Genomic DNA, 13,762 nt, shown 5'->3' on the forward strand with positions numbered 1-13,762 from the left:
ACTGCTACAGTCACCCCTCTCCACAAACGAGGTGTGACTACAGATCCTGGGAAATACCACCTCAACTGCATGACAAGTCTGTTATGCAAAGCTATGTAATGCATCATCATGCACCTAATAAACAGGGATATGGGAATCTGCAGACTTAGGATCCCACACAGTTTACTTTTGTGAAGGGTAGGTCATACCTGCTCATTCAACCTGGTCATCTTCTTGGCGTCAGTCACCTGAGTTGTGGATGAAGGCAACGTGACACATACAGCCTACCTTGATCTGGCCAAAGCCTTTGATAACATTCCCCACTCACTAAGCTAGGCATCAATCCCTATATCACTAGTTGGGAACAGAGGCACAAACACAGGGGTAGACTGGACATACTGCTGTCATACATTGAGACAGTTGCAGATGTCACTGGGTTTGTTGTAACATCCTTTATGAGGAATATGATGTTGGTAATACCAATAGATGTGAGTATGTACTGACTGCATTCCCCAGAGTCCACAATTGATTTAGCAAGGACAACTACTGTCTGGGGAACAGACAAAACATAACAAGCAGACATGTGGCCAGTCTGTCGACAGAGTGCCAGTGGAGAGGTATGTCAGAGACATATCACTGTGAGTCATGATGTCACACACTAAATGCATGTCCACACAAACCTTGTCACTCTATCAATCCACCATGTGCATAACAGCACTAATGACATAGAATCTGTTCACAAATCTGGGGATATGTCCCCCATGTTAGTTGACTGTCTCCACATGCCCTGTCTTGTGACATATTGCCACATACTGTATGTGAATCTGTAGGCCACCACCTCTGTAATGTCCCTCACACAGGCAAGGAAAAGGGGCAAGTCCCACATTAAGGAATGTACCATATGTCGGAACTAGCAGCAGTATCCAGGCCCACAGCACAATACAATGTGGGCACCTACATAGTAGTATGGCCGTAGAAATACCTGACATCTGCACATCTGTACAGAGGACAGACAGAAAGTAGATAGCCAACTTGTAATGCATTAGGATGAATGTTTTGAAAGATACACATCTGAAACTGAAAGGTATGCCATTACTACATGACAGCAGTCCTCAATGATGTCCAAAAAACATAGTAGTCTACAGTTAATATCAACATATCAGAGCAATATCCAATAGGAGAAGCATATAAGCATACAGCTCAAACACCAAGAACAAGATAGTCAGTACTCAGAGTCCAGCTCTGCATGCAGGGGTGCATGGTTCCAGTACTACAATCTGCAATCTACTCTTACTTGGAAAAGCACTGTTAAAAGTACTAACGTAATGATGCAATATGTGTTAAACTATTTTTGTCAACCAGTGCACTGTATCTGCTGTAACATGCAAGTGTGACTGCATATAACCTGGGATATTACCCATGTATGAAACAAATACAAAGAGAAAAGATTGTGGTACTACCCATGTATACTCAGGTGTCCCATACAGTATACTCACACCCCTTGCTACTGTAATGACAGCACATAGAAGCATGTTATGTATAGGGAAATAAATACACTTATTAAAGATGTCATTACCCTGCTATTTATTAAGACTGTGATCATTGGTTACCAGGGCTGAGCTATGCTTAGCATGTTTCACCATTGCTTAAATGTAAATGCTAAGCAGATTTGCACACTGGTAAGCGAAGCCAACACGGTGTAAGTGCCTATTCATTTAATTGTACTTTAGCACCCATACCGTCACACAAACCCATGCAAACATGCTTAAAGCTGCTCAGAACTGCCTTAACCACTCTATATCCAACAGTCCTTGTTCTGCCTAGCAACAAAATAAACAGCCCTTGTAGGTCTTGAACCCAGGACCCTGCACACCATACCCAATGCAATTTACCAGTAAGCCACCTCAGCTGTATAGTTTTAGAATGTTTTCTCAAACATACCCTTTTTTTGCAGCCAGTTTACAATAGGGAAGAGACAATATGCAATTAGGAAGGATTGGTATCTATAAATATGTATATATCTGAATGGAAACATGCAAAGAGAGAGAAAGAGAGATATGTAGGGAGATCCATATATGTGTACAACAATATATAGATATATCACCAATAAATATTGAGGTATATATATATATATATATATATATATATATATACACATATACTTATATATATATATATATATATATATATATATATATATATATATATATATATATATATATATATGCATACATGTCCCAAAATGCCCATACAAACATATGTTGCTGATAGACCATCCACAAGTGGGGCAGCATGCACAGTTGGATACAAAAGCAGCCATGACACTCACATCTCCCCCACAAAGTCCAAATAAATAAGTGAACAGTACACTGCTATAAAATCATGATATGCCATACACAATGGCCAGACGTACAACAACCTCTTCACAAAACAAATAAAATGTCTGAACATAGCAAAGAAAAATACAACCAGCTAGTAATTCACACATGTTTATTATACTCTGATGTCTTGGCCAAAGCCTTCAAGGAGTAAATCATTACCAGAAAGACATGCCTTAATCACAAGAGGCAATTAACACCTAATTACACAATTGAATACACAGCCTCCAATAACACTCCTCATTTAACCCCCTATGGGATAAAGTATCACAGTTAATATTAATACATCAAGTCTGTACATAACAATTGTCCTTTTATGAATGTTTCATCAAATTGAGGAATAGGCATTTTCAGAAACAGTACCTTGGGACCTACTACCGTCCCCATGGTGAGATCTATTCAAATGTACGGCTATAGAACTGTCATATTTCTTATCAGTAATATGTCTTACATGTTCTAACAGCCTAGTTTTAAAACATGTGTTACTGTTTCCCACATAAAATATGTTACAAGGGCATCTAAGAGTATTCACTATACACCAACCTCTTGAATGTACAGACTTCAACATGTTTCCCAGCCTTTCCCCTCAGCAGGAGTGACAGCACTAAATAATAATAGACCAATATACCTATCAACCTCCTACTGTGTGACATCTGGACAAAGCTTGGCATAATTGGTGGACAGAGGCCCAAATACATGGCCATACTTGAAATATTGCTGCTATACACTGAGAAAGTTGCTGGTGTTACAGGGTTTGTTGTAACATATCTTTTTTGAGGGATATAAAGTCAGAAAAACAAATGGATGTTACCATTTACATAATGCAATCACCAGATTATGCTACTGATTTGCCAAGGACAACATCTGTCTGGGGAATAGCCCATACATAACAGGGTAACCTTTGGCCATTATGTGGATGGCCCTACAGCTGAGAGCTATGCCGAGATAGAACTTTGTCAGACTGAAACCCATCCAGAAGTAGCATGTGCAGACAAACCCTGTTAAACTAGCAGTATTCCAAACATATGACAGCAATACTCACATTCTGCCCCTAAGTTTTGAACCTTCTCCACCATTTAATTGGCTTGTCTTCACAAGTCTTGTTGTAAGAGGTAGTAGCTCACACAATTCCAGGATGTCTTCCTCACAAGTAAGTGAAAGGGCCAATGACCTCATGGAGTACTCATTTATAGGAGTGTGTTGCCATGACATTGGCTATTGGAAGAAGTACACAGCTGTTCTGCATGCAATTAGCAAGTGGGGAACCCCAATAGGTGCACAGGCCATCACATGGTCATGAGCATCACCTATAAAAGCCATGCTGCCACCTATTAAAACCAGCTCTATCCCTGTAGTGCACAGAAAGAGAGAGAGAGAGAAGAGAGAGAGAAATAACAAATGAAAGATAAACTGGAAAACAGAAGAAAGAAAAAGGGTAAGTGGAACATGTAAACAAGTAATTGAATATAGTATTTGGTCTGTAATAATGAAAAATATGATTTGGAGGAATATATGTTCCAACAAGACTTGCTGTACTAATGTCCTGCTAAACAGCTGCTATGGCCTAGCATCTGGCCCTCTCTGCAGTGGAACCTATGATAGACATACCCCTCAACTGTACAGATCTTCACAGAATGTCCACATTTTATCATCATATATTTTTGTCTGTTCCTCCTGAGATCTATACTTTTCTGGCAAATAGCTGAGGATTAAAGTCATCAAATAATGAAAAACACTTGAGTTTAAGACTCCACATCCTTAAGAATATTCACCATAATGCAAAATGTGTCATTCTACGAACTTCCTATGTTTGTAACAGGAATATTTAAAGTCTGTCCCTATTTATCCCCCCATCATTTTAGACTTTGTCCAGATGTAATGCTCTGAGAGGTTGTGAGGTAGGATCACAGCTCAGGAGCCTGACTCACCCTGGGAAAGGACAGCTCATATATGACAACCGCAGGTGTGTCTGCCAAACAGTTGTGACTGTGCTACTGCTAGGCCTGTTAATGGGATGTTTTCCATATCCATATGTTACCTGTGATTATGAGTATGACATGTTTGCCTTGTAAAGCTAAGAGACCTATAGAGGGCATGTGCATAGTGAAGTACTTTTGCAGACATTTGTGTTGAACTGCATGTGATATATTGAATTAATAACATTCAACTGTACAGTGTTCTGCTGGACAATAAGCACATTTGTGACTGATATCTGTAGTCACATACACATATACCTGTGTTATGTCAGCCAAGCTATTGGCAGGTCTGTGAACAATGATAATGTAACATAATAGCCTACTTATGACTGTTGGACATCTTCCAGGTTATCACAGTGATGTCAAAGCCTACTGTGCAATCAACTTACTAATGTGTGGTGCACATATATTAATACAGTATCAATACTGATGTCTCTTTTGACACTCATTTATGTGTGCCATTGTCCAGACGTACTGTTGTAACAGGTTGAGAAGTATTATTGAGTAGCAAGACTGTAAATACAGTGTGCCATACTAACATACAACAGAAATGCATACCAGGTATCCCCTGAGCACATGTATGTATGCTTATGTTCAGCTGGAAGGCACAAAACTAATCACATAGGTTTCAAGCAGTCAGGTACAGAGGTTGTGCATGTTGCACGTGTGTAATATCAGTGTCAGTCCATACAACAGACATAAATGAGTACAGCTACTGGTTATTTCATTGCCCTGACACTGATATGGGTACTAGAGTTACTAGAGTAGGCATGATTATCAGGTAGGAATCAGAAAAGTGTCCACCTGTGTTATGACCCACTGTCCAGGCCTACTACTGCCAGGTATATCAACACCTATATACAGTGGATATCACAAGTGTGCATACCCCTGCTGGAATACCAGGTATGTGTGCTGTATGACAATCAGACCACAGAAGATAATTTCATAATGTTACTCATCTTTATCTGACCCCTGACCTGTACAATTCCATTGAAATACAATCAAAGGTGTTTCTAGGAAGGAGAGTAACTATTTCCAAGTGAAGATGTGCCATGATGTTAGAGTCCAGACCAAGACGGATGAATGCTGGAACCATCTCAAGAGGTGCATACACAATATATCAGTTTAAGGATGTGCACACTCATTCAACTGGCTTATTGTACTGAGTATTATTTCCATATGTTTTCACAAACCAGATTGTCATGCTTTCAATTGACTTGCACAGGCTATAGGTTACACTACATAGGTTTATAGGTTCATAGGTAGGTACTAGGCTATCGGCCCTAGGGCCTATACAAACCTAGCCAAAAAGGCACCCTGGCGTTTGCCACCCAAGAAAATTATTTTCCTGTGCTTCTGCCAAGCAGAGCCACAGAGGTGATCCCTGGGGTGAATTTCCTATTTCCTATCCAATAATCAAGATTTTTCTTAAAAAGTGCTAATGAAGAGTTTTGTTTAATATAGATAGGTAGTTTGTTCCACAGTATGGGAAGTCTCTGGGACAGGAATCTATCTCTGCAGCATGTTCTGTTTATTGTGGTAACAAGGTTTAGGTCCCTAGAGTGTGCAGCCCAGAGGGATTGGGATTTCTTTAAGTGGAGCATGTCCAACAGCTCTGGGTTTGACATAGCTTTGTATGTTAGGCAGAGATTGCCTCTGAGTAGGCAATATGCGACGGAGTAAAGCTGGAGTTTTTTGAGACGATCTGTGTAGGTCATCTGTTTGAGGCCTCTTTGTGAGGTATTTCTGCGGCCTTTCCAGTTGTTGTAGATGTCTTGTGAGGTACATACCAAAAGGGGTGTTGTACTCTATAATGGGTCTAATGAGTGATGAGTAGAGAAGAACAATGACCTCTTTTTTCCTGGATGAGAAACCTTTTGTGATGAGGTGTGCCACGTAGAAGGATTTCCTGACTACTGGGGCGATGTGATTATCAAAGGAGAGACTACTGTCCACATGTGTCCCAAGGACTCTTATCACACTTTCGATGTTAAGTAGGCTACCACCTATGTGGTAGCTCATGGGTACAGAGTTTTTACCAAAGGGGATGACAATGCACTTTTTGGCATTGAGCTTGAGACCATGGCTTTGACACCAGGCATCTGTCTCAGTGAGGCCCTTTTGTAGGATGTCCACATCAGTAGGAGTTTTGATTATGGCTCCTAGTTTGCAGTCATCTGTGAACTTCATTAGCCAAAGACCTTCTGTGTTAGCCTGTACTTTAGAAAAGTAGATACCAAACAGGAGAGGACCCAGGACTGAACCCTGTGGTAATCCACTTGTCATTGGTCTGAAGTCAGATTTGGAGTCTGCTACTTTCACAGTGTGGGTTCTCTCAGTGAGCCAGTTGGTAACCCATCTTGTGACATAGGGATTTATCCCTAGTTTAGTGAGTTTATCTATAATTCCAGAGTGGGGGATGGTGTCAAAAGCCTTGGCAAGATCTAGATAGGTTGTGTGAATCGCCTTACCCTCATCTACGGCTTTGGTGACTGCTTCAAAGAAGTCTATCAGGTTTAGGAGACATGATCTGCCTTTCACAAACCCGAAGGGGTCCAGAGTTTGGAGATTACCAATGTCTTTGTTTATAAGTTCTATGATGATATGTTCCATGGCCTTGCAGACTAGGCTCGTTAGGCTAATGGGACGGTAGTTCCTGGGGTCCATGGTGGCTCCCCCTTTGTGGAGTGGGATAACAGTCGCTGTGCGCCATTCAGTGGGCACAAAGCCTGAGGTGAGGCTATGATTGAACATGGTGCTTAGGCGGGGTGCCAGTTCATTTTGTAGTTCATGTAGAACACAGCCTGGGATGTTGTCAGGTCCCATGGGTGCTGTGTTCTTGGCTTTGGAGAGTGTGGTTTTTATCTGTGCAGCCATGATTACAGGAACTTTGCATTCTTCCGGTATAGAGATGGGTCCTTTAGGGGGTGAGAGGGGGTAAAGTTAGCACTGAACCTATCTGCCAGGATGTTGGCAATATCAGTTGGTTCTGTATATTTAGTGCCTTTGTGCTGTAACTCAGAGCAGATCTGAATGTTGTCATTGAGATTATTGACATAGCTATAAAATGCTTTGGGGTTGTCTTTAGAATCTGTGGCGATTTTTTTTTCGTAACTAGCTTTGGAGGATTTTATGAGGGATCTCAGCTTCTTACTGAGGCTGACCAGGGAGTTCCTCCAATCATGGGATTTATTCTTTTTTGCAACAATTTCTTTCTTCTGTTGTAGAGTGTATTTATGGCAGGGGACCACCAGATTGGCTTCCTTCTTTTGGAGGATAGCATCTTGGTTCTGCTAGGGATAGCACGATCCATGCACTCATGTAAGTGCTTATAAAGTGCATTTGTGTAGGATTCAGCAGTCGTACCTCTATTGTCCATCTGCATGGGTGTCTTGAAGCTTGCCACTTCTGTCTTAAGAAGCGTGAATTTGGCTTTGGAGAAATTGTTTTACGGTGGTTTCTCTAATGGGGGTTGGGGGCAGGATGTGGATGTCTAGGCTGATTAGCTTGTGATCGGATTTGACCAATGAGGAACTGACCTCTGGTGTGGAACATTGGTCACCCATGTTGGTAATGACCAGGTCTAGGATATTGCTGTCCCTGGTGGGGATGTGGATAAGTTGATCCAAGGTGTTGGTATTTATGAATTCCAGAAAATGTTGAGCAAAAGAGTTGGTACATGAATAGTTTTCCCAGTAAATGGTGCGGTAGTTGAAATTGCCCATTATTAGGGTGTTGGGTTGTACCCTAATATTTTCCAGTGTATCAAGAAATGAGGAGTTGGAATCCTGGGGCATGGTGGGGGATCTGTAGCAAGTTACAATTTGTATTGCGGTCTTGCCCAGAGTTAGTTGCACTTGGATAATCTCGGATGCATTATGCTGAGCAACTAGCCTGGAGGTGTGGATATCCTTAATGAATATGAACACACCTCCACCTTTAGTGTTTTGGTCCAGGAAGGTGGCCGAAAGGTGTGGTATGAATTATAACCTGGTAATGCAGGGGTGCTCTCTGGAGCCTTGAACCAAGTCTCTGTCACTGCACAGATGTTGATGTTCTCCATTTTAAGGAGTGCCTCAAGTGAATGCATTTTGAGGTTTAGACTTCTAGCATTGAGTAGCATTACCCTCAGGTTTTGCTTGCCTGTACCTGATACGGTGGTGAATTTGTCATTTGAACTTTGCCTAAAAAAGGCACTATAGGGATGGCAAGAGCCTTAGCCAGTATCCGGAATCCAAAGGGTGACAGGTGCAGGTCATCTCTGGCAAAGCTTCACCGTCTGTCAATCATGTCATCCCAGGCAGACAGATACTGGATCCCCTTAGAATGACACCAGAAGCTTAGCCAATTGTTGAAGTCAGTCATTTTGCCCTTGTACTGTAGTATCATTCTGGGTGATGACAGGATGCAACTCTGGACTAGGACCATACCTGCCTCGGCTACAAGATCGGAGAGCTCCTCCATGTCTCTTTTCATGTAGTCCAGGGAGGTACATCTCAGGCCATTCACACCAACATGGACAATGACAGAGTAATATTTGTACTTGTTGTGGAGTGACCTGAGTGCGTGCATTATGTGGTGGATCCTGGCACCCGACAGGCAGCTGAAAGTAACTTTCTCCTTGTTTAGCCTAGTGAGTGGAACATCAGTGTGCCTGACTATAGAGTCACGTATGACTAGGGTGTTGGGTACGTTGTTATGCCTTATGGGCTGTGGTTGAGTGGCACACTGAGTTTGTGGGTTATGTGTCATTTGGGTTGTGTTGGGGGCATGGAGGTTGCTTGTGTTTCTGCTTTGGAGGTCTCTGTTGTTTGAGCAGATTTTTATTGAGAGCTTCAGCAAATGTAGGTTTGTGTTTTGTGTTTCTATGTGTGTGTTTTGGTGGTGTAGGTTTTGAGGGACTATGCGATGAGTGTGGTGTGGTGCAAGTGTTTACCTTCTCCTCTTGACTATCTATTCCAGTCATGGGTGACGAGAGCTTTGCTTCCAGTTTGGCTATATAAGTGCATCTCTCACAGATTGCAGTGTTGGGTGGTAGGAGGAGATGGTTGTCTGTGTATATGAGGCAATTGTTATGAAATGAGTTATTGTGGTGTCATGTTCCAATTGCACAAATATCAGACAGTGTATCAGGGGTGTGTACCCTTTATATCCACTGTAGCTATATGGATACAGCAGTACGTGACCTGTATATCCAGCCTCCACCAAGGTAGAGCAATCCCCTTTGTTGGACAACAACAATACACAAACCACATAATAGACTGCTACATTGGCTGTACCCCAGGGACACATAGGTGCAGGCAACAATTTGAAAGCAAGTCCACCTATATCTGAGCAAGCATGTAAGTTCACAGGTGACTTCCTCTAAGACTGACTATGACTATGAATCAGACATATCCACACCACCAAGGACAATTGCAACTGTGTCTTCACATATGTTGTAAGTCTCAGAGGAAACAACACAATTCACCTGTACTGGGGGTAAAGAACACCTCATACACACATGCCATGGATATAGGCAACCTGTATCACACAGGTTAGGTGGGAACATCACCACCCTGTCCATCCCATTTAAACAGGGGGATATGCACATCAACCACACTCCTCCCCTCAGCAGTGGCGAGCATGTACATATTGCCTACTGATTGCAACAACAGCATATCTCCATGGGGCATAATAACATCACTGTCTGCCTCCTACATGAATTCAGGCATGTGCTCACAGCTCCATCACACACCGCAAACACAGACCTGCCACCATCCACACACCATCCGCATGGAAGATGCCCACTATCAACCCCTACACAGAAATGAATGGAGGATACAGTATTATGCAATCAAGTGTACAAGACTGGGGGAACAAGATAGCTCAGGGACAGGTGTGTAATTCAAGCTGCTATAGCCATGATAGCTTGGAGGGTTTTGGTGTAGTATGGATTATTTGCAAGTAATATCCACTGTTGATGTGCATTTTGACAACCGTATGAGGTCCTGTGACCTTTTTCCTGTTTATGTCTTCCAGGTAACATGCAGAGTGCTCACCTACCAGCATTCTCTGTTGGGAAACTGACATCATAACCCAATATGTGATTGGACATTATGCCCTGTTATTTGGACGGAGAGCAGAAGATGTGTGGGAGAGGACTGCCCTGTGGAACAGTGTGGTCCACAGGGTAAATAATGCAGGCCTGCACAGCAGAACTTATGAGCATGTGCAGCATCGGGCCACTGACCTCAACTGCCATGCCCGTCAATGGGCTGCTGCTGTAGCGAGGGAATGGCTAGCCACACTTGGGGACCCAGCCATCCAGTCCCCACTGACACCCACCGAGGAGCTCCTTGCCAAACTTGGGCCACACGCCCAACCTACAAGCTATGATGCTGAGGGAAGCATTGTGGAGGTGGGTAACACACACATACTGGACGAGGAGCGTGTCCCTATGCTGGTGATTTCAGGAGGGTTAGACATGTAGTAGATGCAAATTGGGGCATTTTAACTACAGATGACAGAATTAGAAATATAGTGGGTGATAAACCCAATTTTACTTATAAAAACAAGAAATCTCTTAAACGTCGGCTGTGCTATAGGGATTCTAGGTTGATGCATGCAGAGTTACCTGTTAAAGATCATATTTTTGGTACTCTACCTTGTGAGGACTGTAGACATTGTCCCTCTATTGATACAGCTAATGTTTTTATACATCCAATATCTCGACAGCAGTTTATGTTTAATTTGTATGCACACTGTAAAACTAGAAATATTATATATCTATCTGCATGCACTGTATGTGAAAGTTTCTACTTAGGAAAATCAAATAGAATGCTTTATGAACGTATTCGTGATAACAAATATGCTATTAAAAGGGCAGATTTAACTAATGCCCTAGCTAAGCATGTTTTTGAATCAGGCTCTTCACACTACCTTAAGTTTAAGGTGGTAGAAATTGTGTATAAAGGACTAAGAGGTGGTGATTTTTTAAATTTTACTGAAGAAAAGGAACTATACTGGATTTGTAAGCTGTGTGCAGATAGGAAGCCAGGATTAAATGACAGGGTCTCTTTAAAACCGGTCTTGAAATCTAGAGATTTACCTAGATAATTACTGCATTGTTTCTATTGGCTGTGTAACAATATATTAACTTGAATTGTATGATGCTTTTTTATTCAGTCTGACGAAGAACCGTGTGTGTGAAAGCACTTACTGTGTGGATTAAAACTGTTTTTATTCAGACCGCCTTGGTTGTTGGAACTTCTTTTTGTTTTTTACTTTGATACATGTATCTGTATTGTATCTACATGCATGTGTCAGGTCTGATTGCAGTTGTGGATGGTGTTTTCTAATGCACAGAGGTGCACATCTATGGAAAGAAGAGGACATTGTGTATTATTGCAGTTAGTACTGTAGATGTGCAGACATGCTGCATCCATCCTGTAGCAAGGCCTCATGTGAGTCTGCTGACAATAACTCCCTCTCACAACTACCTATGACCCTCTGGTCTGCATATGGGGCAGCAGCCTAAAGCTGGTGAGTAGAATATTGTTCTGTTGTTGCCTGGCAATACCCCAGGCATGTGAAGAGCATGCAATTTACCTTGCACACAACTATCAGTAATAGCTATATTGCTTTATGTAATAGCTATATTGCTTGTTGTGCATGTTCACTTGTGCTGGGGTTAACTGTATTGCACCACAGTGGTCACCACTGGGGCCTATCTGACGTGAATTCAACATTCTTTTTTGTTTAAATAAATTGTTTAACTGTTGTAGGCTACACACTAAAGTGTGATAGCCTTTTCTGATCGCTTGTAGTCATTTAAAGCTGTTTTAAGTGTACTTGTTACTGTTTTTGCCTTATCTTTTCAAAAAATAAATAAATAAATTTCCCGCCTTTCTAAGCTAGTATAGTCCAGTTTTCAGGCTAGTGCTGAATTCAGGGCTGTGTTACAAGTTTCTGAGTTACCCATACCTTACTTGGATAGAGAGAAGTTTTTCTGTTCATCTATGAGAAAGGGGAGCTTTGAGCAGCTATCTGTCCCTGGAGGAGTGTTTCCAGCCCAGAAGTTAGTAGTTTAAAAAATGCGTTGCACTGTTTTGTGTGCCAGGCAGCACCGGTTAGCTAGGGTTAAATTATTCCCGGCTCCACTAAGTCTCCTCTTCAGTTTTTCACTTGAAACTTGTCTAACTCTCAATCTAAGCACTCAAAAAGCATCCTACAGTCCAGCACTTGCTCAGACCTAATAGCAAGCACTAATATACCCCAACACTTTATCCACCCCTCACCAACCAAGCGACTAAGCAGCTCACCCTACTATTCAGGCATGACCAAAGGGCAACTTTAGGTGTACTCTCCAGTCCAGCTATTGAATCTGGGTATCCTGAGGCAATGTTACAACTGCCTCATGTACACAGACAGCCGTCTCCTCCTACCACAAAACACTAACATATATGAGAGATGCAATTATACAGCCAAACTGGAGGCTAAGGTATCTCCACCCAAGACTGGAACAGACAGTCATGAGGAGAAGGTTAACACTTGCATCACACCTCCAGCCTCACGTAGACCTACTAAACCAGCACTGGCAAAAAATACACATAAATACACAAAATCATACTCTGAGCCTCTAAATACAAACCTGCAAAAGCATCAGAGAGCTCCAAAGCAGACACCCACAAAACCTGCACCTCCCGTCACAAACCAGACAGTACATAAAACACAAAATCAATGTGCCGCACAATCACAGCCCTTAAGTCGAAATAACATACCTAACACACTAGTAATAGGTGACTCAATAGTGAGGCACACTGATGCCCCACTCACTAGGCTGGACAAGGAGAAGGTTACTGTTAGCTGCCTGTCGGGAGCCAGAATCCGCCACATAACACAAGCACTCAGGTCACTCCAGAACAAGTACAAATATGACTCTGTCATTGTTCATGTTGGTGTGAATGACCTGAGCCGTACCTCCCTGGACTACATGAAAAGAGACATGGAAGAGCTCTCTGATCATGTAGCCCAGGTGGGTATGACCCTGACCCTGAATAGCATCCTGTCCTCACCAAGAATGATACCCGAGTATAAAGAAAAATGATCAATTTCAACAATTGGTTAAGCTTCTGGTGTCATTCAAAGGGGATCCAGTGTCTGTCAGCCTGGGATGACATGCTCGACAAGCCGCATTGCTTCGCAAGAGACGGCTTGCACCTCTCACCCCTTGGCTTTCAAATACTGGCCAAGGCTCTTGCTGCCCCCATAGTGCCTTTTTTAGGCAAGGCTCAAAATTCAAACCCACCTCCTTAAACAGCACAAGTAAAAAAATGAGGGTTATGCTACTCAACGCCAGGAGTTTAAATGTCAAAATGCATGCGCTCGACGCACTCCTAAGTATGGAGAACATCGACATCTGTGCAGTAACTGAAACCTGGTTCAAGG

Source organism: Protopterus annectens, chromosome 1.part2 (genome assembly GCF_019279795.1).
Source record: "Protopterus annectens isolate FY-2018-M chromosome 1.part2, PAN1.0, whole genome shotgun sequence".
NCBI classification, from domain to species: domain Eukaryota; kingdom Metazoa; phylum Chordata; order Ceratodontiformes; family Protopteridae; genus Protopterus; species Protopterus annectens.